Source organism: Pogoniulus pusillus, chromosome 2, assembly GCF_015220805.1.
Source record: "Pogoniulus pusillus isolate bPogPus1 chromosome 2, bPogPus1.pri, whole genome shotgun sequence".
NCBI lineage: Eukaryota > Metazoa > Chordata > Aves > Piciformes > Lybiidae > Pogoniulus > Pogoniulus pusillus.
The window spans coordinates 573036-579405 of record NC_087265.1 but is presented as its reverse complement, the minus strand read 5'-3'; the positions used below and the strand labels follow the sequence as shown (position 1 = coordinate 579405).

The 6370-nt window shown below is 49.4% G+C and overlaps 1 long non-coding RNA gene across 2 annotated transcripts in view; it reads right to left on the bottom strand.

Annotated features, from left to right (window-relative positions):
* The window catches only part of LOC135181372 (uncharacterized), a 114760-nt gene that overhangs the window by 2351 nt on the left and 106039 nt on the right, over positions 1 to 6370 (bottom strand). The gene's annotated exons all lie outside the window — the stretch shown is intronic.

Sequence of the window (6370 nt, the reverse complement as noted above, 5' to 3'; positions counted from 1 at the left end):
CAAGGCCAGGTTGGATGAAGCCTTGAGTGACCTGTTCTAGTGGGAGGTGTTGCTGCCTGTGGCAGGGGCTTGGAACTTGCATGATCCTTGAGGTCCCTTCCAACCTACACCATTCTGAGGTTCTAACACAGTGTTTGGCAGTGGTAGCTGGAAGCTGAATAATGTGAAGTGCTGCTCTCTTTTTCTTTTGTTCCTGATGAGTCTTGTCTGAAATAATTCAGATGGTCAGAGATAAATGCTGCTAATGCAATTATCCGAGAAGAAAGGTAATCAGCTGTTTTCGTGCAATCTGATAACAAACTACAAGCTGTGAGGAAGCTGCTTGCACAGTAATGAGAGGGAGGCACAATAAGCACCGAGTGTGATTAATTATCTGAGTGCATTTGTCTCTAATTTAGTATCAAAGAGTGACATGCTCAGAATGTTGGGTCTGTCTGCAGACCAGGACAGAGCTATGAACGCAGGCAGCTCGGGTGTGTTCTGGCAAACGCTGCGCTTAATGCACTTAGGTTAGGATGCAAAGCCTTGGGGGTAATCAGTATGCATAGTGCTGATAGCAGGACGGATTACTGCTTACAGGGAACATGTGCTCAACACCCTCAGCTCTCTACCAAAACTTTATGGGAGTAGGTCCCAAAGATGCCCCAAATGCTGCAAAGCCTGGAGTAAAGCAGCCTGCTAATGCCAGCTAACGGCTGCAATAAGAGCTGCAGCAAGGAAGCTCGCTGGGTGGGGGATGCTGCTCACAGGGGCTGCTCTGGAAAACTCAGCCAGCAGACGCTGCACGCAGCACAGCCTGCTCCTCGATAGAGCTAAGTCTAAAGTGCCTGCATGCAAGTCAGCCTTCTACAGCCTCGGGACAGGTGAGAGGGCAGAGCTCAGCCACCCCTCAGAGCGGTCGTACGCGGATGTGGGCTTGCTTCACCCAGTCGCAGGCACTCAGAGGTTACCTTTTATGCCCCTTGATTTCTGCTCGGTGCTGTGGGCAAATCTGTTTCAAATCTGATGCCTATTGTTGAGGAAGGGCAAAAGAGGAAAAGGAGAGGGCTCAGAGTGGGCTTTCTGAAATCTGGGAGGAAGCAGCCAGAAGGTTTGCAGTAATGACTGTGATGAGCCATGTTAGGTAGCTATGTAGGGGAGCTGGACTGCATGGCCTCTAAAGGTCCCTTCTCACCCAAAGCTTGCTATGGTCCCATGATGAGCCTGTGACTGTAGCTGTTGGTTCCCCTGGTTTGCCAACATTCTGATCTCCTGTCTTGAGAAAAAGCAATGCTGGCTGTCGCTGCTCACACAGTTAACCTCAGCTGACCCAGCGCTGTTTGCCTGTCCCAGAAGGGGCTCACTCCTTCAGCCCACATCTTTGCAAGCAGAAGCTCAGTCAATGGACATCTCTCAGAAACTTGCTCTGGTAACCATGGTGCACAGGCACTTGAGGGCAGTTGCATCTACTGTTCTGTATCTCTGAAAACAACCGCCCCCCCAAACTATTTATTAGCTTTTACTGAAAGGAAAAAGCAGCAGGAAGACATTAGGGTAAGAGAGGAATTATGTAACCAGAGTGGCTCTCATAATGGAGCATTCAATACTTGGAAGAATGGGTAAAAAAATCTCTTCTGCTGTTCCTATTTATTTGCCCAGAGCTCTACTATTTCAGAGTGAGTCCCTGTGATCAATACCAGCCTGAAGACCTGCAGAGTAAATCCAGATTATTGGTGCTCAGAGTCTTCCTGAATGGTTGGTAATTCTTTTTTGCTGCACCTGGCCCTTCCTCAGCTTGCAGGGCAGGCTTGGCAGAGCCTGGGCTGAGGAGTGATAGATGCAGGGAACACCTGGGTCTCTGCACACTGCTGAGCAGAGGGTGGAATGGAAAGCACAGAGAGGAGAAATTGTTGTGTATGAGGGTAACAAATGTGTGGGACAGGGAGGTAATTAAATGACTAACGTTTGGCCAAGGCATAAAGGTAGGGTGTACATCTTCACAGAGTAAACAGGCAGAGGAGTTGTGTAAAGTTCACATCCCTCTGGACATCTGCTTGCTAGTTCTTTGTGAAAATACATGCTAGAGTGAAGTAAGAGGCTTGGAATTCTCTCAGCCGCGGCTGCTGTGGAGCTGCCCGCATGCTCACCTCAGCTGAGATCAGCTCCAGGCTGCCTGAAGCAGATAACGTGGCCAAATAAAACCACTGCAGGGTACAAAGTAGTTCATTCTGACTGCTGAAACAAGGGCACAGCAGTCTCTGCACATGCAAGAGAAAGGAAATCATTTGGAGCACAGACAAAGCTCTGTGAGATGCTTAACAGTTGCTGATTATGATTAGAGGTGATGTGCAACGAGGAATGCGAATGCTGCCGGGAAACAGCCTTCTGAAGGCTTCACACACACAACACACAGACCAGCCTCAGAAAGGGAAATGCTTTCCAAAAGTAGGGCGAGACTCTGAGACTCAGATGAGTTCCAGCATTTCAGCATTCAAAACAAAAAGAAGTTTAATTGAGTTGTAGGGCTGACTGTTCAATAATGGTGATTCATCCAACACTTGTGCGACCCCTCTCTGCGTGCATCTTACGGTGAATGGGCTATTGCGCTGGTCAAGGTGGTCAGCAGGCACTGCAAATGCATTTGCTTTAACTGTAGTGTTGCATTTTACTTTAGAAATGGCTGAATAAACCTATCTGAGACATTGAGCAGTGTGAATGCAACCCTAAAATTCAAGTAAATGCATTTTAGTAGTGGCTGATGTGTTGTGACTGTCCTGTGCCATGAATGTTATGCATACTGCTTTTAAGATCTTTGCACATTGCTGGATCCCATGGTCCTCCTGTGCTTACTACAGTATATAAACAGTACAGTAGGCATAACCATGCAGGCTGAAGTCCCCTCTCAGGCCTGCACAGCAGATGTCATTTGGGATATTCCAGTGCTGTCAAATCTTCAGGACACATTGCAAGTAGCAGGATCCAAAGCAGAGTTGCAAGCAGGAGCTGGAGTGTTGGTGTGTTTATCTGAGTGCTGCTGTCATGGAAGTGGCAGGTTTGCTTGTCCCCACACCTCCTCAGCCAAGTCAGATAAGACAGAACTTAGTATGCTAAGGGCAGGCCCTGAGAAGTGGGCGAAGCAGCTTCTGCCAGAGTGTTTCATTAGATCTGGACGTCTTTATAAGTGGTGTGGGAACTATACCTATAGTGAGAAATAGGAGAGCTTTAAATTAAGGTTGTCTAACAGTTCCTATAGCCAGATTCTATCTTTCAGGCACTCATAACTCTCCACACCTGTGTTTGCTTTTGGCTGCAGAGTTTAAGTGACATGGTTTGGGCTTTCATCTCCAGCTACACCTATGAGAACATGCTGCTTGACAGCAGAGTCGCTTTGAGTCTGAGATGCTCTCTGATGACACTGTAACAAAACTGCCCCAAAGGGCAGCTCCCCAGCCTGGCAGGACTCATAGCAGAGTCATGCATGGTCCTTACTCCCACTGCTCCTACTGATGGGTGACAGCCTTCTCATGATGGGTAACAAGCTGCTGGAGCTGTCGTACCTTTTTGTGGTTTTGGGGTTCTGTCACAGCAAGGCTCACAGTGACAACACAAAGGCGGTTTCCATTTTGCTTGTAGTGTTGCTGATGCTAGAGACAGGTAAGAGGTAAGAAAACTTGCCTGACTCAAATGACAAAGGGTAAGGACTGAGATGAATAAGGAGAGAAATGAAGGAGGGGGACCAAAAGAGTTCATAGGAAATGGATGGAACATGAGGTAAAAGTAAAGATAAGAAAGATGAGATTATTGTCAGCCATAAAGAAGAAGGGACAGGAGTGAGTAGGCTGGAAAAGGAGGGAGACTTGAATCAGTGCAAGAGCACCAGTCAGAGCAGAAGTGAGGCAGCAGATAGGAGAATCAGCAACAAGCAGAGGGAGCTGGGGAGAGGGAGCTGAAAATGAGAAGCAAGGTAGACCCAGACAGGGATGTGAGGCAGATGATCATTGAGGCACCCCAGCTCAGTCACGTTTGTCCAGTGGATCCTCTGCTGCCTGGTTCTCTGCTAGGAAGGGCCCTGCTGTTACAGGTGCTTCCGTACCTAGGTGCTGCGTACAGCCTGGCAGTGCCCTGTAAAGCAAGTGCAGGGAGGGCACTGCAGTTGCTAACTCCTTTAGGTGGTCACTCCAGACATGCCCTCGAGACACAGAAGCACACTTCTGCAGAGGTCGGTCAGGAGAGGTCCTGCTTACATGTGTCCCCGGGGCTGGGTGCTCTGCTTCTGTGTGTCTGTAATGGGGAGGGGAGGCTGGAATGCACCTGTCAGAAAAAGGTCTTTCCTTGTCCTGTGAGCCTGTAGTGATCCTTGAAAGGATGCCAGTGATGGGGAAGCCAGTGGGGATGAAGCAAAGGACCCACCATCCGTGGGGCAACAAGACCTGTTTGCCTTCTGGTTGTCTGCACTGGGGGTGTCCACTCCTGTGTTCATAACTGAGGAAACAGCTCTCTGTGTCTGCACAGAGCATGGTGGCTTGCATGATTTTCCGTGCCACAGCAGCTAAGTTTGCATGTCCTTAACTGAAACTTTTATCTCAACAGCTTCTAGTATTTCCAGTCTGGGAGGAGAACCACTTAAACAAATCACATTAGAGCATTTCAGCACAGTCCACAGGTCTGTTTAGCTCCAAACGACACAGCTCTGGAATTAGTGACTGTCTGCTTTCAGTAGTTTTCCATTAGGAGGGGTCAGGCACCAGAGGAAATAGTTTTTTAAGGCAGAAAGGAATATGAAATGACACAGCTGCTAAGTATGAACAGCGGTGCGGGAGAGTTATTGAGTAATGTGCTCGGCTGATAAATGATAACATTTATTTGCCATTGGAGGATGTGACCCAAGTGACACTCATTAGCGCAGCCCGCGTGGAGCCGATTAGTTTTGTGAATGTATTGTTTGCCTGCCGCTATTGAGAGGAGAGTCTGCTTTAATTGATCGGGAGTCGGTTTGATTTCAGTGAACAGAGCGTGTGCTGCCTTCAGTTGTGCTCTCTTGCTTCCTCCGGAGCGCCAGGGAGGTTGCAGGCTGCGCTCCGCGCAGGGCGGTGCCTGCTGTCTGGCTGCAAGGCTGCGCTGAGTGCCTCAATCCGTGCACAGAGGGGCAGTGACAAAGCGAGATCTCTGTTACCCAGTGGCTTGCTCAGCGCTATCCTGGGAGTGCAGTGAGGAAGCAGCTACCTCGTGGACAAGTTCCCTCTTTCTGTTGGTGAAGCAAAAAGACAGGGTCCTAGATTAAAAGCTGTTTGCCTGTGCCCATCACCAGTGCCATATGATTCACATTCAGGCTTGATGGGGCTCTGAGGAACCGAATGGAGCTGCAGCACAAACCCACTCGTGTCCTTGCACTGCCATTCCTCCATCTGCTCTGGGCAAGCCCTCTCCACAGGGTGGCCAACCCCCGGTTCTTGGTGACCACTGACCAGTCTCCAATACTACCTGAGCTTTCTTGCACTTAATGAGCTTTTTAAATGTTTTGAGCCCTACAGGTGTCCTCATTGGAAAAAAGACCTTCCCTCACACATCCCTGCTGTCTCTCCTGGGTACCCATTTGCTGGTTACTCCAGGGGAGGCACTTTTCTTCCTGAACAGGGCTTGGAGCTAAGAAGTATTTCCTGACAAAAGGTCTTGCTCAGCCAGTGTTTCCTACCAAAAAAAAAAGGTTCTGCTATGATAAATTATTCTCCCCTGATGGCAGTTCCTTTTGCCATAAGTCCCCAGTGTGGGAGCACTGGCTGTGCAGTCAGCACTCAGGGCTGTGGGACAGCAACCTGCTCTGTCTCAGGGCAGGGCAGCACAGCCCTTGCTGTCTTCCCCGGGGAGCTGTGCAGGGATCAGGCACCTACACTCTTCTGGTGGCTAACAAAGCCCAGCAGCCTGCTCTGCCACACAAACACCTCTAAAACTGCGCTGCAACTGCCTGTGCTTTATCTTTGCTTCCTTCAGAGCAGTTTCAGACCCGTTTTAGAGTTAGGTGCTAACATTCTCCTCTCTCTTCATATTCTCACATTACTGTCAAACCCATTTTAGGTCTACTTTCCCTGCGTGTGGCTTTCATTTCCTTCAGAAATCCCACCCTTGCCACGGAGCTGGCAGATGGAGCAGTGCTGTAGCAGGTGCTGCACAAGGTGGCTGCCTGGAGCCCTAAGGGCTTTCCGTCCTTGCTGATGTAAATCCTGCCTGCCAGGTTCCTGCCCAGGTCTTGCTCAAGTAAAGCAAGCAAAGTCTGTCCCCATCATCTCAGGCAGTCTAGCCAGCACTGCCATCTCTAGGGTGTGCTGCTTAAATCACATCCCCTGCAGCAGAGATAGACAAGGCTGGAAGTCCATTTCTGCCCTAGCCACTTAGT